This window comes from Sinohyriopsis cumingii, chromosome 16 (assembly GCF_028554795.1).
Source record: "Sinohyriopsis cumingii isolate HCF-2022 chromosome 16, ASM2855479v2, whole genome shotgun sequence".
NCBI lineage: Eukaryota > Metazoa > Mollusca > Bivalvia > Unionida > Unionidae > Sinohyriopsis > Sinohyriopsis cumingii.
This window is the reverse complement of record NC_142976.1, coordinates 22,956,540-22,976,876: the sequence shown is the minus strand read 5'-3', so window position 1 is coordinate 22,976,876 and position 20,337 is coordinate 22,956,540. Positions and strand designations below refer to the sequence as shown.

At 35.2% G+C, this 20,337-nt stretch overlaps 1 protein-coding gene and 2 long non-coding RNA genes across 9 annotated transcripts in view; 2 read left to right on the top strand and 1 right to left on the bottom strand.

Moving 5' to 3' along the window:
• LOC149780068 (uncharacterized) overlaps positions 1–20,337 on the top strand; it is a 314,560-nt gene that overhangs the window by 67,240 nt on the left and 226,983 nt on the right. The window lies entirely within an intron of this gene.
• Positions 6,302–20,337, bottom strand: part of LOC149780069 (uncharacterized) — a 39,179-nt gene continuing 25,143 nt past the window's right edge. The window contains exons 1-2 of one of the 2 annotated variants that reach the window (XR_016414996.1): positions 8,363–10,371; positions 6,302–6,915 (exon numbers count right to left, since the gene is read on the bottom strand). This is a non-coding gene — a long non-coding RNA (uncharacterized LOC149780069). Of the gene's footprint in view, positions 6,916–8,362; positions 10,372–20,337 lie in introns of those variants that run through there. The other variant, XR_016414997.1, reaches the window with a different exon arrangement.
• LOC149780070 (uncharacterized) lies at positions 12,002–13,928 on the top strand. Its single transcript, XR_016414998.1, has 2 exons — positions 12,002–12,802; positions 13,061–13,928. It is a non-coding gene; the product is annotated as an uncharacterized LOC149780070 (long non-coding RNA).

The following is a 20,337-nucleotide window of genomic DNA, read 5'->3' as shown; positions in this document are numbered from 1 at the left end:
GTCATTTGGTGTTCCCATCATTCAATGACTGGTTGATAACATTCTTGAATGTGCCCTACTAAGGGACCTATTGCTGTTGGAAGACCAGGACTCATCGGGGGTTAATCCTAAGTCAAAAGAAGGCAGGTCTTACCCCTTCTTAAAATTGTGTTTGTGTGGCTATGAGTTTTCTGACCCTACAATGACCCCAACTCCCTCTAAAAAAAAAGAGCCACATACTGTCTCATCTTTTAAGACTGTTGGAGGAGTTTTTGTTGTCTACTCACTTCTACATTTTTTCCTTCGGAGCCTGCATGATCTAGTTCCCTTGGAAGACTTCATATGAGGCTTCTCAAGTTTCTGCTGCTAGCAAACTGAAGCTTTCAAAGGACTCTTTGTCAGCTTTGATTCTTTCGGATTTTTTCTCGGAATTGGTAGCTAAATCAGGACAGGTCTCGGGTTGAAATTCTGACTCCTTCTGCTAAATGTCATGACTCAGAGATTATTTGAAACTTTTTGCTTTAAATACATAAAAACACAAAAACTATATTCTTTTCACTCAACCACTTTCAGAATTAATTACCGGTAACCAATAATAAGGAAACTCATGGCCTTTCAAAACAGAAAAAGCTCATAAATATAATTTCATTTGGTGTGCAAACTATGTGACTAATTAGCAAAACACATTAAAACTTATTGAATATAACTTTCAAAGTATCTTGGATGATTTCAGTTATGAGCAAGAGGCCATCTATATTATGCTCTTATCTTTGAATTCTTTTTATCAGACTATATTAAAAGAGCTAAGACTGACATTATATTATGTTTGGGAGATAGTTTATATTGGTTGTGTTCATAAAATAATAGATAAGTTTACTTTGTAAAATGGTCTGCAGTTATGTAATCCAGGTGAGTGATATCAAGTACAATAGATCCTCTTTTTTGGTTTGTTATCTTTGGATCATTTACCATTTTAATTTATGCAAGTGGCTTTGCGTAAATATAGTGCTCAAACATTGAAGTTACAATTTTCATAGCTTATTTTCCCTCTCAAAAGGATGAAATACAATCACACTAAAACAGTTGGGTAGAAGTTGCTTCCACCAGTGTGGCTACAACTGTCAGCGAGAGGTACGTTAGATTTTTGTGTTGCCGAACAGGATGTTTACTTGTTGGGCCAGCAGATCTTTTCAGCAGACGTTGTCCATTGTTTTAGTCTGTATGATAAGGAATTGGGAGTGGTAATTAACTTAAGTCCTGCTAAGCTGAACAGGCAAGGCCTATGGAAGAAGTTCATAAAATGAGTGTCCCAAAACTTAAAAAATAATTATTTTGATGTCCCAACTCTTGCAGTGTTCCAGCATATGTGGTAAGAATGTTAGTCTAAATAAATAGTATCCATTTGGATATGTTAGAATCATGTTGTGTGTAGTACTGTTTGGTAGATAATAATTGAAAATAAAATTGAAAACAAGTTCAAATAATCACACATGAGATTTCCAGACGTTTTACCCAGATATCTGTCTTTCAGATTGACTTCATAAAGATGCAGTAAATGTTGACCATATCAGTTTGACATTAACTTAAATGATTATTCTGAAAGTACCATTTGTGAACAATTGGAGTCCTTGATGGGCGTAGTTCCATAATGTTGCTTTATTAGATTATTTGATAAGGCAACCTCAGCATTTTAAATTGATGATGTCATGAATTATTCAGATGTTGCTTGAGATTCTGACATGGTAAAGGTTGGGATGCAGACATATTCCATAAATACAAGCTCACATTTCTTCTGTAGACTATATTTTAAAGAATGATGACTCATGAAAAATTGACAAGCTGTCTGGAAGCTTTGTGCTGCAGGCAGTAACTCTCCATTGAAAGTGTAATTTAGCAGTTTAATAATGTTAGATTCTGGTGCAGTCTCTGTTTTGAAGTGTACTTTTTTTTAAAATGCCAGCTAACTTGCAGATCCAGCCATGACTGTACAATGAATCACAATTTAAACTCACGGACACACACAAAAACACACATGCACTCATGCTGTTCTTCAGACTGCTTTAAAATTGCTAAACATTTGTAGGGTGATACATAACATAAGGAATGTTTCTGTCATGGAAGACAGAAAGGAAATATGAAAGGCTTTATGCAAACTATGGGTTGGCACCCAATGGTGGGCTGCAGGCTTGCTGCATGTGATACATTAGCCATACAAAGAGTACCCTGAAGTGGGCTGTGGGTGGAAAAGGTTAGAAAACCATTGTTTTGTAACCAGTATTTTTAAAATAACATACATTTTTAGTACATTATTCATAAAAGCATTATTCCAAAAGTTTTTAATCAAAAGTAACAGGGAATCATGAAAGCCCTTTATACAGGGAGTCTTGGGTGGCCAAGTGGTTAGCATGCCAGAATTGAAAGACAAACATTGTGGATTTGAATCCTGTGCAGGTTGGCTGCTGTCTGGGCAAGGCACTTTATTTCCTTGGTTTTGTTTACCCTTTCATGTATTGATATGCAGTCAAACACCAACAAGAAATCTTTATGTAATTCCAGATTTGCTCAGTTGAGTGCAAGATGCGTATATTGCTATTTTCATGTATTGCTCCCTAATTCTTGATTCATATGAACTTCTGCTTCAGTCTGATTAAAAAGGAGATCCACTTAAGAATCTGATGGAGACCTGTATGAGTTCATGTTCTTTTGACCTTTGAATTAAACAATCATATTACAGCTTTTATATTGGTGATAGTGATAAACAATGTTTGGAACATTGCATTACTTGCTGATACCTCTCCCTAACAGGAAATGCAAGTCTTTAGCTGAAAGAACATTAAATATATGTAGAGAGAGGGTCAAAGGTCACCAGGACATGAACATTTATTCATTCCTGTTTGTCATGCTAGAGGTCTTGACTTTAATTGGATTGCATTTTTAATCGTGATATGTGTTCATATATTTTAATGAAAAATGTAAATTTTCCTTTTTTGTATATTTAGTGTGTGTTATGCAATAGCTCTGCTAAAGAACTGCAGCTTTGTGTTAACATTAGTGATGACTAAAAATGTGATCTAAATTTTCAGATGGAAGTTAATTTCAGTTACAAAAAAAAACTTTGGTAATAGAAGTGTTCAAGATTTGTTCAGTTGCCAGCTGAGTTACAGTGAAAAATCACTGATTGATAGTGTAACATATTTTTATGTCAAATAACATACAGTTTCAGAATGACGAAACTTTCAGAAATATGTAAGTGAGCATTTGATCAATGAGTCGTCAGTTTTGAAACAAAAAATAAGGGAAAAGAGGATTCTTGTATTCAACTCCGGTAGATGATGTTTGTTGACTAAAGTTATATGAGCAAGATCTGGAATGGAAAGTCCCTTTGTGGAGGATTTTGAAGGTAACCACGTATTCAAACATTAGTGTTCTGTTGGGCTGCTTGATAAAATTTGTATTCATTAATCACAGGGAAGCTGGTAGTGCAGTGTAGATGGTGAAGTTAAGATGGCAAAATGACAAAGGAGCATTTTTAATAGAACCAGTAACTTGCCCAGTGTTATTGCACAGCTTTTCCTTTTTCATAGTGTTGACCACATTGAGCAGCACATGACATCCTTTACAGAATCTATTGCCCCATCTGCATGTTCTCTTAACATTGTTTTCAGCTTTCTATCATTAACACATTAACCCCTGGTGACCAGTTTAAGTGGCAGGAGGTAGTTGCCTACTGCCAAGCTCTGTAGCATCAAGATCATGTATGATACACTAAAGTGTGTGGTATTATAGAAAGGTAGACAGATGTAGCTCTAGAATGATACCAAAAAATCTGGAATTTCAAGTTGCACTACAAAATGCACAGGGGAAAACCTCATTGTTTGGACCTGATTTTTTTCTACCCAAAATTCGCCCGTGGTCGGAATCTGATTTTGTGTCCAGACTTAGACTTTTTGGTCTCAGATATAAGGCAGACCGGTATGAACTGCAAATAGACAGATGAACCTTTGCAAACAGTAGGATAAAATGGGCATTTGGAATAAAGAGTGGTCTCAGTACGAAAAAAATGGGTCCGTTAAGCAAAAAAACAAACAAAAAAAACCTCCCACTTTTACCTTTCTGCTCATGCGCGAGCCAAATAGCCAATGAGAAATGATGTTTCAAACACAGCTACTCAGTTTGTTATTGGAAGATCACCTGGAAGTTGGTGTTTTAGGATTTATTCAGAAATAGCTTTCAAACTCTGTTTCCTACTTGAATTTCAGATGAAAACGACAAAAACCTCCAGGGGTTAATGTGTTAACAAGGAGTGTTTGATCTGTGCTGACTTGTGCAAGCAATTTTTTTTCAGTTATGAGGCCTGGAATGGTTCTATGTTCAATCATTTCTATGTATTGTTGACCCAGATGGCCCAGGCCTGGAATGGTTCTATGTTCAATCATTTCTATGAATTGTTGACCCAGATGGCCCATCCTTCTAATTTTGCTATCTGCAGAAAAACTTCATGAAGGGTTATTGGGTTTAGTGTTGGATATTGCATATAATTTATTGACTGATCATAATTTTGTCTGCAATTGAACCATGATCAATTTATGAACTATTCATTTTGTCCATACCGTGTCTTGTCAAAACATATCTTAAAAAAATACTTATAGTTTAAGGTCTAAAAGTATTATGTTTTAAGGATTTTATAAATTTAACCTTCATGCATTACTGTTTATATTTTATCCTATTGTTCTTCATGTGTACATTTATTGGGAAGGGATTATCTTCCTAAAGATTTTGTGCAGTTCTTAATATATACATTTTTAGACTTTTTAATTAGTACCACATAGCCATTGTGCTGTTAATTGCATACTTACACAGACACACAAACACAGACACATGCACACACAAGTCTGTAACATATTGAGACCAGGTGGGATTGGATCTTGTGATAACAGTTAACACAATTATGTGAATGAGATGTATATTTATCATCGAAATGACTGATGAATGAATCTGACACCCAAGTCATGGCACATGAAGGCCTACAATGGATATCAGAAAATGATGAGCACAAAGTCCAACAGTGGATATCAGAAAATGATGCCATTCCATGATGGAACTGATCAAAGTACAAAATTTCAACAAATGAATCACAAACAATTTTTGAATGACAGTGAACATGCTTAATGTATGAAACTTGTAAACAAATATGTTTGATTCATGGATCTATGGCTTTGTCAACGCCGATATGATCACTGTATTGAATTAAACTATATCTATGATCACTGTATTGAATTTAACAACAGGTATGATCACTGTATTGAATTTAACTTCATGTATGATCACTGTATTGAATTTAACAACAGGTTTGATCAATGTATTGAATTTAACAAGTATGATCACTATTGAATTTAACAACAGGTCTGATCATTGTACTGAATTTAATGACAGGTATGATCGGTGTATTGAATTTAATGACAGGTATGATCAGTGTATTGAATTTAACAAGTATGATCACTATTGAATTTAACAGCAGGTCTGATCAGTGTATTGAATTTAATGACAGGTGTGATCAGTATATTAAATTTAACAAGTAATATCACTATTGAATTAAACAGCACATACAATTGTATGCAATTAACAGCCAAGTGAGAGTGATATAATGAATTTCAAACAGATATGGTCCTCACGTATGGTTCATCAACTAGTATGATTGATGCATTATTAATTTTTATGGATATTGTGACATTGATTTGACTGGTTTTCTCGCACATAGTGACATTGAATTTCAAAATGGAATATTTGATGGTTTTTATCTTGATGATCACAAGATTTCCGATTCCACAGCTGCCATCAAATGGTGAAGGAACAGTCTCATTTATACTCCTCCCAGCCTTCTAAAGGATTCCTTGAGAACCTCCTTATCTTGCTGATCTGTCTGTCCAGAACCTTTGGCCCATCACACTGTGTAATCTGGTCCTGTCCTTTGAACCATTGTCAGCAATGACAGAAGTATCCGGGGCCCCGAGTGGTCTAAAGTGCTTTCCGTTACGGATCACTTCCATCTCACCTCTGTCTGCGTGGGTTCGAGTTTTGGATTCAGCCTATGTGGGTATGTGAGAAAGCTTGCCAATAGCTTCTCGTGGGTTGGTGGTTCTTTCTGGGGTTTTCCCGGGTTCTTCCTCCGCCATTAATACTGGCCCCCATGTATAACCAATTGTGTGCTGAAGAATGGCGTTAAACCCTACAACAACAACAACAACAACAGAAGTATCCGGGTTACCCCCACCCCACCACACCCCACCCCCGCTCTGAGTTTGATGATTCCCAAATACAATGACAGAACCATGTAATACATGATACACTGTTTAGTATGAATACATTGATATATATTACACTTGTGCTTTGTGACAAACTATATGGTTGTGGTGGGGTGTTCCCAGCATTTTATTTAAACTATTATAAAAGTCCCACTCAGGCTCAGTTTTGTTGGAAGTTAAATTTAGTGAAAGATAGATATAAAGCTCCAAGCTCCCAGTCAGCAGTGCCAACGGTTAGATGGGTAAATATACAAAAAAGGTTAAAATTCAATGAATAACAATTTAATAACTTTTCAATAATCAGATAATTCAAATTCTCATTACACTCCTTCTGCTCGACCCTTTAATAAACCTATTGCATTACTTGGTTAGCAGTGTAAGATTGATTTTCACCTGTCCTTGTATTTCTACTCATCTGTTGTATCCTTTCTCTCTCCTATTTCATCCCCAACCTTCCTCCAAATTCCTTCTCCTCCTTCTCAACGTTCTCACAACTCCTCCTCCTCCTCCACTTTCTCCCCCCATGACTACACTTCTGTCGACTTTGTCTCGGCTGCATTCTCAATTCTATCTCCAACTCTTGAAGACTTGGGAGCCAATGGAACCGAAAGTTCTCTGTCTGCTAAAAAGCTTCCTGTGAAAACACAAGGACGGTCCAGTCTTTTTCCTTAGCCCTCTCATCTCACAATACATACAGCCTATCATCAGATAACAGCTATTAAATTTCTTTGGTTTACATTCGTTCACATTGAGGTACCCATATGTTCTTGTGTGGCAAAATAAACAATATAATAATATCACAATAATCAGTCACATTTCTTTACCTTACAGCTCATACAAAGTATGCAAATATTCAAATATCCATGTTCTGATATATGTATATGTCCATAGTAACTAATCATACATACTTCAGCCATGTTTCCAAATTCAAAATTCAAGCATGTGTAAATTCTAACATAAGACATTAATGAATGCACTGGTTTACTACGAAGTAACCTAATAGCGAATTACACATTTAATTGTGACCACAAGCTAACAATCTACATAATTCTGCCTTGCATCTAATAATTCTCTATGTAAGGCTCAAGCCCATTTCTCAAATACGCATGTAAATGAAACACTACAAAGGTAATTCTACATACTAAATGATCCTTGTAATTAAGTGTACATACTACAGATAATTATAATTATATTGCTGTAATACTCTGCAGATAAATTAATGACCCTACAAAATTTTTCTTTCCTTAGAATCTACCTCTAAGTTCTGTCGCCAGATTATGAGTGGCTTCTTTCTCAGAGTAAACCCTATTAATCTGCAATCCTTCTAGGCGAGCACTAAATTACTGTTACGATTTTGGAAGATATCATTCAGATCTGAATTGTAATCATGCCCTCTGTCTCAGTTTATGATTGGCTAGCGCTGTGGACCAATCCAATCAAACTTAGTAGACAATGTCCCTCTCGCTGTCTGTTAATGTGAGTTGGATAAGAACATGCCCATCTCACCCTGTGGACTTTACTTTTGATCCTTGAACAAACCTTTAACATACAGGTGTGATAATGGCAAGCCTTTGTTAAGTGACGTGACCGGTCACCTTTGCCAACTCAAGTTTCTGGTCTCTGGCTGGTCATGGTAACCTCACATAAGAGTTCAACACTATCCATGTTGCAATCTTTAGAGATCAAACACAAAGCCACAGTAATATTTCCAAGAAAGGTAGATTATAGCTTATACATGACTTTAGCTGGGTGCTTAGCAAACTTGACACGTTTAAATTAATTTACTTTGTTACAAATTAAATTATTTCATAAAAATGACTATATGAGATTATTGTATTAGCTACATTTGTACATATACATGAATATGTCTCTGACAAGAATAATTGCATTGCATTATAAGAACTCTAACATTACTTACCATTTATTGCATGTAGCATATGGTTGAATTCAGTCTGTCTGTTCATTAATGATATAGCTCTGACTTTGTTCAAAATTTATAATAAATTCTGAAAAATTCAGTGTATAAAACATGTCTATCCAATAATGGATAGCAAGAAAGAACAGTTTTACATTTCACTTACCTCCAAAGTAATATTGTTGCCATAACCTGGACAGCTTCCTGACAAGATTCATAACTACCATAGTTGTGGTAAAATCCACAGCCTTAAGACTGGAGTTAATTGGGTTTCCTACCACAGGCACATTGTGCAGTTATGGGTAAACTGAACTCAGATTTTTGAAGTAGCTAAGGCTGAAACTATACACTTCCATATAATGGTGTATGTGGCCATGAAACTGATGTTCATTTTTGTTCATATGCAAGAGTATTTTAGTTTACATTTACACATTTTTTTGTGGCAAAGTCACTAAAAAAAACAGTAGTTGGATGTTAAATACAGCTTGCATGGAGCTTTCCAGCATTCCACGTTTTCATTTAGATGATGTTGATTTCTCCAGCATAACTGTATTAAGGATTGTAGGGCTTCAACTAAATTTACCATTCAGCTGTATTTAATATGTTGAATGAGTTTAATTTCCTTTGTTAACTGCATTATTTAGAGGAGTTATGGTCCCTTCTTCCCCACCTTTCTAATTGTTTGTGTGTGCAGCATACATTTGCCCAGAATTGTTTGAGTTCAAATAAATTTTGTATATACTTTGTATTAATGATACTTTAGATGAGTTATTTTTATTTTTCCCACTTTCTCTGTTTTGATATTGAACAGTGGTTCCAGATTTTCAGTCCTCCACTGTTTACTACGTAACTTTACCTATGAATGTTGGACTTCAATTCAGTTTGATGTTTGGTTTCATATTGATGAAATCCAGGATGAGTTTTGTTTTCTGCCATCCTCTTCCCATGAGATTAATTCTAAGGATACAATATCATTAATAATGGATGGTTTGACAGCCTTGCTTTCAAACATTGGTTTACCATCCTTTAGTCAGTAGTCAGTTGATTAATGCAAATTTCTTATGCCACTTTATTTTACTGAACTCCTGCATGAATTTGATTGCCAGCTTTTTTTAGTACATATTTTCTTAAACGAATTCTGCCCCATTATTATAGAGTGCCTCTCTTTTTTATCCCAAAGTTCATCTGTTTAAAGGCATCAAGAACAAGTTGTAGCATGTGGATGCCTCTATAAGACATCAGTCACTAATAGTTCTATTTCTTGCCAGTGTCTGACATTGCCCATAACCTGGATCTAATACAGTTAACATTTTAAGAACTTTATTATTAGGGATCCGTGCAGCAAAATTGGCAAAGCCCAATAGTAATCTTGTCCATCAATCAGCAATTTGGTCTTTACAACATATCTTTACTGGGAATTCTTGGATTTTAACAAAACTCAGTGTGCAGCTTTTATATTGATAATATAATTTGGTTTCCAACCTTCTAAGTGAATTAGAGGAGTTGTGGCTCCTGATTGCTTGTGTTCATAACTTTGTTTCCACAGATTGACTTTACCAAGGATGGTTTGATTTCAACCAAATTTTGCATGCAAATTTATACTGATAAGAATCTTAAAATAGTTTCATTTCCAGCATTCAATAAGTTTTACTGGAGGTGTGCCCCCATATTGTCTGTCTTCCCAAATTTGGTTTATACAGGAAACTTTACCAAAGTTTTTTGAAATCCAATTTTGATGATGACTTTATTTTTATCAGGCCTAAAAGAGTTTTTGATTATCAGTTTTCCTTTATTTGTGCTAGTTGTGACCCCAGAGTGCCAGTCCTGCCTACTTAGCTTTCCACAGAATAAAATTTGCAGTGGATTTCAACCTTGATATTGACCAGTCCTTGAAAGAGTTTCATATCCAGCATTTGTTGAAATCATTTTTGAAGTTGGGGCATATGATTGCCTGGCCTACTAACTGGTTTCTGCAGCATAACATAACTGAAATTTATTTGATTTAAACCAAATTTCATATGCTGCTTTATATTTATATGCGCATGAAGGAGTTTGACTTCCAGCAATCAATGACATCATTTACATTAGTCATGTCCACTGACTGTCCATCATCCTCTGCAGCATTACCTTGCTAAGGATTGTTAGATTTAATCCAAATTTGGAATGCAAGTTTGTGTTGATGAATCTTGATATATTCTCATTTCAGACATCACAGCACAATATCTTTGCGGGAGTAGTAGCCCTTCATTGGCCATACACAACCTTTGGTTTCTACAGTGTAATTTCAGTCGGATCTGTGAGATTTCAACTAAATTTGATGTTTGGCTTTGTGTTGCTGAGACTGTGAATGAGTTTGATTTCCAGTGTTACATTTCATCATGTACAGTTAGTCGGTAGTAGCTGGAAATTTTAATCAACATTATGAAATTAGCAGCTTCAATATGAAGTCATATAGTTTATTAAGTTTTCTTTTTTTCATTAAAATCTCAGTACAATGAAAATAAAAATCTACTGCAAAATACCAATCAACTAAAATGTTAATAATGCCTACTGGTGACAAAACGGAAGAAATAGGTACCAATTAAATATGTCCCCCCCCCAGTGAAATTTGTGTTTCAGTTTTATCATTTAATTTTACTTCATTGTAATCATAATAAATGTGAAATGTCCTCTTGTATTCAAATGTGAAAAGTGTCAATCAACATCACAGTGATAAACATGAGAGTTTCTGTGGGAACCTGATTAATTGATGACTGTTTTGATCACTAACTTGTGGAAGTGTTTGTTGCAGTGTTAGTCAGTTAAAATTAGACCTGCATTATATCATTATGTTAATTGTGTCTTCCTTCAATGAATAGTATCTTTGTGTTATACTTATCCTCTCCAAAGACTTATATACTTGCCCGTAACCCCCTACCTTTTATCTGAATTGGTTTGTTAAGAGAGATCTTAGGTTACCATGTATTATGCCACCCGTTTTGAGGCTAGTGTACACCCGTCTTATTTTCAGTTGGATACGGGTAAGTCATATGTGTTAAGTTGCAATTTAACATAAGACTACAACATTTAATAGGAATTCATAATTCCTTTAAATAAACAATTGATGAAACATTAATTCGTTGTTTTTTATTTCACCATTGTATCTTAATATGATTTGTGTCATTCATATCACATTGTTATTGTGTGTGTCTGCATTGCTTCTAGAGAACACTAAAGGTTTAACAATTAAATGTCTTCCTTACTAAAGAAAGACAGGAAATTTATGACGATTGAATCATTGTTTACCATGTGCAAATACATTGGGGGTCTATATAGCATGAAGTACATACTAACAAGTGAATTTCATGTGAAATAATACGCATTGTCGTTATTATTGTTCTCATTCAGATAACTTTTATTTCAGAGAACAATGTCAGGACAGTACATAGGAATGTGTGGCTACAAGAATGGCCATTGGGATGCTCACCCAAACTGCCTCATATGTTCAGAGTGCACACGTAATTGTTGTCCTTTTTGCACAATAGGGACTGATTAAATCTGGATTCAAGCTGATTCCAGATGTATATTTAGAGGGAGGAGGACTCTCATTTAAATTTTCAATTCTTTCTCTTGTAGAGCCCTATGAAGCCCACTGTAGTGAGAAGCTTGCTAGTAGCTTCTCGTGGGTCAGTGGTTCTTTCAGGGGTTTTACCGGGTTCTTCCTCCACCATTATTACTGGCCGCCATGTATACCTATCTTGTGTTGAAAAATGGCGTTAAACCCTACAACAACAACAACAACAACAACAAAGCCCACTGTAAGAAGTCTACTTCTTCAGCTTGGAAGAATAATCCTGGGAACTAGTCTCTTCTGAGACAGGTAAGGAATGTTTGAGGGGTATACCCCCCATCAAATAACAGGAAAAGTTGGACAATCCTCACGTTCACAGCAGCATGTCACTCCCTTCCGTGAATGATGTGATGTACTGCTTCAGCATTTCAGGGGTGCATGTTGTGCCTCCTGATGGGGGTGATCAATAACGCATCCTTGTTAGTAATGAATCAGCGGGTATTCTCCAATTATAATTCACCATCCTCACGGTACAGGGATGGGGTATGGACTAAGTTCCCACCTCTCCCACAACTACTGTTCCATCATGTGCAGGAATAGGAGTCTGCCCACAGGCTTGGACTAGAGAAGTAGATCATAATTGGTATCCCCCTTCCGTATTATTCGAACAAATCCTTTTGGGATGTGGGGCCCTCCACCTCTGGATCTTTGGTCATTTATGCCATCCTTGGCTTGTGCCCCACCATCACCTCCTGACTAGGTGCATCATGTGTCATATCATCCAGAGCAGACAGGCAATCTCATCTCCCCTTTGCAGTTCAGAGCACAGCATCCCCAACTCACCACGCTGAACTTTGGACAATGGTGCAGGTTGCTCCTATGCCCCCTTCACAACTTAGGGATATAGTGATGCTCAGCCACTCTCCAGTTCGGAGTATGCTAAATGATGATGGTGATGACGATGATACTCTGTCCTTATTTACTCCAATGAGTTCAAGGTCAAAGCAGCATCAGTGATGCCTCCTATCAGAAACACTTCTTCCTCTCAGTTAGTAGGTGGCCGAGTGGTCTAAAGCGCTCTTTGTTACGGATCACTGCCATCTCACCTCTGTCTGCGGCGGTTCGAGTCTCGGATTCAGCCAATGTGGGTATGTGAGAAAGCTTGCCAGTAGCTTCTTGTGGGTCGGTGGTTCTTTCCGGGGTTTTCCCGGGTTCTTCCTCCACCATTAATACTGGCCGCCATGTATAGCCTATCATGTGCTGAAAAATGGCGTTAAACCCCACAACAACAACAACAACAACAACAACAGTTAGTAGGAGTTATGGTTCTTTGATAAAGCAGTAAAGTTCAAGTAGCACTTTGCTTTTGCCCAAAACCTTCTGACACATAGTCCAAGAAGAGTCTTTCCATTTTGTAAAAGGTTTCAAGGGCACAGCCTCAACCGGACCTCTTGCTTCTTGTACATTCCTCCATGATTGAGGACATCTCTCAGGCTCTCTGTAAGCAAAAAAATCACTTAGCAACATCAAGGGTGGCATGATTGGACATTAATCAACTATTTTTTGGTTTTTATAGCAAATATTGGTGATCTTCTGTACCTCCACTACCATTAGAGATACCCAGTTGTCTAAGTTGAATCTGTGCTGCGAATGTTCATGATAGGCATTAATGCCCAGTTAAGGCATTATGTTTCTATCTTGATGCCTCCATGGGGGTAAAGGAAGGGTAGGAAATGAACTTTCCTTCCTCTTAAAGGGCTGTTGATTCTCGAATTCCACTATCTCATGGTGGATTGTCACAACAATCAAGCGTTTATCAGTCCCCTTTCAATAGAGACCTTATTTTGTGAAAATAAAGCCAACCAATTTTGAGCCATTACTTCCACATGAGCCTATCTTTCTTGGACTTGGTGAAGCCAGCATTTTGGTGAGCCCATGTTACCTTTACCTTCGGGGGCCCCGAGTGGCCGAGTGGTCTAAAGTGCTCTTCGTTACGGATCACTGCCATCTCACCTCTGTCTGCGGCGGTTCGAGTCTAAGATTCAGCCAATGTGGGCATGTGAGAAAGCTTGCCAGTAGCTTCTCGTGGGTCGGTGGTTCTTTCCGGGGTTTTCCGGGTTCTTCCTCCACCATTAATACTGGCCGCCATGTATAGCCTATCGTGCTGAGAAATGGCGTTAAACCCCACAACAACAACAACAACAACCTTTACCTTCTCCTACATCCACGTGTCAGCTCAGTAAAAATGCGGGCTTTTTCTTTTCTCAGGGACTTGTGGTCGTGGCACATTTGTCTCAGAGAGACACCAACATTCTGTAAAGTTGATTTCAAATTTTCTGACTTTTATCAGTTTAATATAATCACCTTCCCATCTGACAAATAGCGATGGGTAAGTTATTTGTAAAACTAATTTTAATTAAGCTATACATACCTATCGCATTTGCAGATTGACATCCTCCAAACCAGCTTTGATGTCCTGGTATAATCATCATATATTGTACTGATGGGTATGCATGAGTGGACTATGTCTTATTAACAGTTCTCCAATATGGGGGAGGAGGTATTCACATCAAGTTTTTTGACACCAAAAGAATCAAAGCTAAACATTGAAACATTGAAATTACTTTTACACCCCACACAAAATATATTTTTGAAGGAGAAATATCAATTATACATGTAGTTAAGTAACCATGAATGTCATTTATTTTTACTCACATTTCAAAATCTTTAAGGATAAAATAAGTCTGATCGGATAGGTTGAATCTGTCCCAAAACTTCAAATGAGGAAACTAGGAGAAAAATTTTGCATGGGAATATTATGAATTATGTGGAGTGTTCAAACACTGTGGATTGCCATTCATAATTCTAATGTTTATTGTAGAGTTAATAAAAGTATCCCATTCCTTAAATGCTTTTGGAGACAAGGACTACATTTCTGTATGAAATGACTGTATTTATTAGCAACGTTAACATTAAATGTTGAAGAAAACAAAAAAACTCCCAGCACACACACACACACACAGATGTTCTCTCATGATTACTTTACACTCGCATCTGCAGAATCCTTTGTAAATCAAAAACATATAAAAACTATATATATATATATATATATATATATATATATATATATATATATATATATATATATATATATATATATATATATATATTATAATCTATCGAGGTCTCTTATACAGGTGGTCTCTCATGAAACAATGTAACACTTCACAATCAGTCAATCTATTCACTGAGAATCTGGTCTTTCAAGATCTGTGGTGTGGAGGTTTTAGTTGCAATAGATAGTCTTGGTAAAACACAAAATTACTTGGACAGTTTTAGATATAGTCTTTTGAGATAAGTGTAATTGCTTTGAGGGTTTGTTAAATTGAAATCGTTATCTCTTTCTCAGATGTGTGAATTTTGTTGCAGACTTGGCATGCTTTTTGTTTTGTTTTGTGTTTTGAAATCATTCCATAGAAAAGCATAATTACTTCAAACGTTTCAGAAGAGTATCTAATTTCTAGACATTTGTCTTGTCTGGTTTAAAATTGGCACACTTTGTCTTTTGTTGATATGCAGAGACATTCTAATTAGCATTGAAATTTCCTAATTGTTGTTTTTTTGTAGTCTGATGTAAGGATAGATTAAATCAGATTATAAATTCAAAGTTTATACCATAATAAAAGGTATCTGAAAGAACAAAAGCTGTTGGAACTTTGTTCATAAATTTCTGCTATACAGATCATGCACCAAGGGAGCAGTTTTTTTATTTATACATACAACCTCAGGCCTATCAGTTATATAAGTGTTATATTTGCATGCTTGTGTGAATTATACATATAATGTTTAGAGATTGTGTTATTTATGCCCATGCTTATGTACAGTGAAGCAGTTTAGTTTGTTTGCTTTCTTTTGTTGGCTTTAAAGCACTTATTAATGGCTCTACATGTATCATTGGGATGAAATGGAAGCTAAATGCCTTTCCCATGAAAACAAACAGGCATTTGACCCAGGCTGACCTGTGCAAGTATCAAACCCATGACCTTTGCATTACGTGTCTGATACTCAACCAACTGAGCTATCATAGTTCCCAAGGCCATAACGAAAAAAGTCATTAAGTCATTGCCTTCCATTTTGGACTTCATTTAGATTCAAACTCAGTTTCGTTAGGACTTTTTATTACTAGAACTTCTATTTTTTGTTTCTTGGATTATTCTTAGATTATTTTTAGACTTGATTCGTGGAACCATAAGTTCGTTTTCTCATTTTTACCTTGTTTTTCTAGGGAAGTAAATTATTTGTTACATTTTATAAAGCTTGTTGTTTTCACGCTCGTTGTGTTTTGTACGAGCCTAAATGTAACAATGTATACTGCTTATAGCTTCATTAGTTGGTATGGAGACAAACAGAACACACATGCATTTATGAAATGTATATGCCCATGTATAGAATATAAAGGAAACAGTAACTTGCATTATACATGTGGTTGAGCATAATACAAGTTCCATGTTGTAGTCACTGAGAATGTATTGAACCTGCATTTTTGACATGGTTATGCATCTTTTAAACCAAAAATGGGAAGGAGGATTGCACACACACATACACACACACACCCCCACACACACACCCACACACACACACACACACACATATATATATATATATATATATATATATATATATATATATATATATATATATATATATATATATATATATATATATATATATATATATATATATATATATATATATATATATATATAGTGCTCTTTCCCATTTCACTATTAGAACCCTCATTATATTTATGGTGTATTTCGGTTACAAGGAGGTCTCACTGTAAGATTGCATGCTCTTCATGTGTTGGAGACAGCATAATAATGAGGGATTGCTCTGTACATACGTGCTTGCATCACAAATGAGCTTTTGAGACAAATAACATTAGGGTATTCATTTTTGTTCTTGCGATGTTAATTTGTAAAAAAAATAAAAAAATAGGAAATGGCCAACAATAGCAGTAAGAAGTCTGGATGCTGCCTCTATAAGTTGTTATGATAGTGACTTGGACCATAATGGGAGGAATTTGAGTTAGGTAGAACAGTGTATTTAAATAGAAAACCTTTTTCATTGATACTTTATCCAATGCCAGTCTCCACTTCCTAGTTAATGTAAACAACCAATAGCAAACCATGTTAACCTCATTTTGATTTTTGTGCTTTATATCAGGAACGACAACTCTTCTGACATGAACATTGTTAAATGGGTACATTTCCAAACAGTTTATACTAGCATAAAGCATACACTGTTTTGAAATCTATTATTATTTTTATTCACGATTTAATGAAGTCAAACGTCTGCTAATTTGTTAATAAAATTGCGCATGAGAAAGAACAGAGAGGCCTGTAATCAAAGTAATATATAAATTGTGCCAAATAGGTTACCATTTTACCAAACTGCATGATTTCTAGACCCAAGATTCCACAATATTCACAGGAAAATTCGCTACCAAAAAGTTCCTATATTATTTGATAAAATAGTTTCTGTCATTTAACAATGAAGAACAATTCATTCCTCAGCTACATAAAATACTTGATAAGGCTACAGGCAGTCATTTCATAATGTGGAAAAGGGAAATCTCTGCTTTAGACTATCAGTTGACTGTCATCTTGTATGTACAAAGCACAGATGACTTCATGGTAGCATTCAGTAGCTTGTATAGTGATGTTTGTAAACAGACTAGCTGCTGACTCAGCACTGACAAAAATTCAGTCTTCCTGTGTATGAGAAACATGTCATATTCTCAAAAGAAAGACAGAACTATATTTCACATGATACAGTTTGTGTCATCATAACATAGAGCAGTCTGTTTCATTGTCATTACCATATTTAAATGCTTCAGAATTAAAGGTTCAATATAAAATGCTTTTCAGGACAATGGGTTTTTCACTTTCTTTCCTTCCAAAATATGAAGCTGTTAGCTTTTTGTGATTTGACTAGATAATTTTGACATCAAAATCAACAAGTTTTACGCAGACATGTAGTGTATATGCAGTAATATATTTTTTCCATGTACACATAAGATAATCTTCTAGCAGTGAACACCTCGTTTTGGTATTTCCAAATTTTGTGAGATTAATCAGATCATTGTTTTCAAGGAAATGTATTGTGAAACTGGATTTTTCTAAATAGCTCCTTATGCTGCAGAATAGTATTTTGACTCGCTAAACCAAACCAATCCACACCTGGATTAATTACAGTTAATTACACCTGGATTAATTACAGTGGTTGCTGTAGTCTGCACTGCTGAATTGTCGTTGTTACTTTCATTTTATTCAAGCAAGCAAATAATTTCATGTTATTGTATATTCAAGGAATATAGCTTTTATCACTACCAGTAAGAAATAAAGCAAATTTTAAATTTTTATTTGGGTAACTTTGCTGTTAAAAAACTATCCTCTTGAACTTCTAAAGAGTCATACTTGGACTTTTCATGCAGCATTTGATCTTAAGCTATTTTCTATAACTGTCACATGAATAGTTTAAAAGTAATTCATATTTTCTTGACTGCATTGTTAATATTTCATTATATTTCTGAGATTTGCAGCATAGTGAACACATATTTCTTTGGTAACAGTAAGTTTGGCAAAATTGATACTAGCATTTATTGAGTGTACGATAGGCAATATGCTGAATGGCATATGTCACTTTAGGCTGTATTGCTGCATAATGTTATGGATATCTGTATCATGTATATCATTTGTATAATATCATTTTACAAGAGTCATTTAGTTAACAATTTATAAAAAATTGACAATGTCTTTTAAATCTCAAACTCGATGTACCAAGTTCAAGTAAACAACATCTCCCATTCTAAGGAGGACATTTGTATTTGGGAAGGTCAGACTGTTCTAGTTTGTGATTTGGAACAGCTTGTTGATAGATAATAAAAGCTAGCAGGTGAATGATTCTTACAGAGTTGAAATAGTACAGAATACAAATAAGTGCTGCACAGTGAAATTGTTTGAATTACCCTGACATAAAGTTTTCCATACAGATTTCATATCTGTTACTTTAGTTAGTTTATGGTAGTAAGTCACTGCCAAGTGAATTCCCACCCAGTTTTATATTATAGCAAACTTTTATGGGCGCTTATTGGTGAAATTTCTATAATGAGAAAGAATGTCAAGGTTCACGACAGTAGCTGTGTAAATATTTTTAATGTTGAAATTGTTTTTATACCGTTTCTGTGTTTAAAACCTAAAATAACATCTTATTTGTACCAAACTTTTTGATGAATCATTCGAAGGAAAGAGTCTGTATGTAATACAGGAGTTTATGAAAGTAACTTTTTTTAACTAAACTGGTCAATATAAAGGTGAAATAACCTTTTGTTCAATGTATCGTTTTTTTGTTATTTGTGTGTGTTTATTTTTAAATAGATGGTATCGGATGTTAAATTCATAGATTGGATACGCTGCAAAGTCTAACATTAAATAGATTGTTTGGATTGCACTACACTAATGCATCGCAATAATATTTGTAACTGCATAGTTATAGCTTGACATTACTTCAGAGTGAGCACATTTTGTGAATAAATTCTGTCTTCTCTAAATAATTCAGCAATTGAAGTTAGATGTAATACATTAAATGGAAATAATGAACTTATGATCGATACTTTTGGGTAACAGCTGGCTTTTGTGGAAAATGAATTTTAATTATGTGCTAATGCAGTGGATTTTAAAGCAAGTAGATACAGTACTTGTGTACAGCTAATTCGTTGTCTGCCATAATGATTTTCCTACAAGCAGATTTTGTATTTATCTTAGGCAACACATTTTATTGACTAAGCTTGATTATAAATTACTATCTGTATTCGCTTATAAGTCAAGTTAAACTGCAAACAACAAAGATCCAGATTTGCTGTAGCAAAATGCACCTGTAGATCAGGGTCTGTTGTTTGTTTTAAAGATTATTCCCAACAAACTGCATGAACTCGAATCTGCTGGATCATTATGCACTGGCAGATATGGGTCTGTGCAGTTTGCAGCTGGTATCTTATAAGTGAGTATATACGGTATATATATTTTGACTCAGATTATTGTTAAACATAAATTATAGTTTATTTTGCAGAAACTTGCTTGTTATTTACAAATATAATTAAACTACACTGTACCAATTCATGTAATTAGCAGTATCATGTGAATAGTGTTTCAGTCTTTCAACCAAAATGGTAATGTAGACTGCTAGAAAACAATTTTGAATTTAAATGTTCTACCATGTAGGATTCAAACTAATGCTGCAAGTTTCTAGGAATTCTTGCTTTAAACTTTGTCATTCCCTCTGATAGAATTTAAAGAGCCAAATGCTATTTCAAATGGTTTGCGTTGTTTTGTAATGACCAATAATCTTACTGAATGTTTAATTATGGTACATTAAAACCTGTATTGAGATATCACGTGTCTAATGAGAGACCATTATGTTTTGGCAGAAGGGCTTGTCATCCAAGACAGGTTTTATTGTAATTCACTGTTTGAAATATAGCATTGAAGTGTCATATTTGTCATTGTAAAGCTAAACATTTGAAGATACTT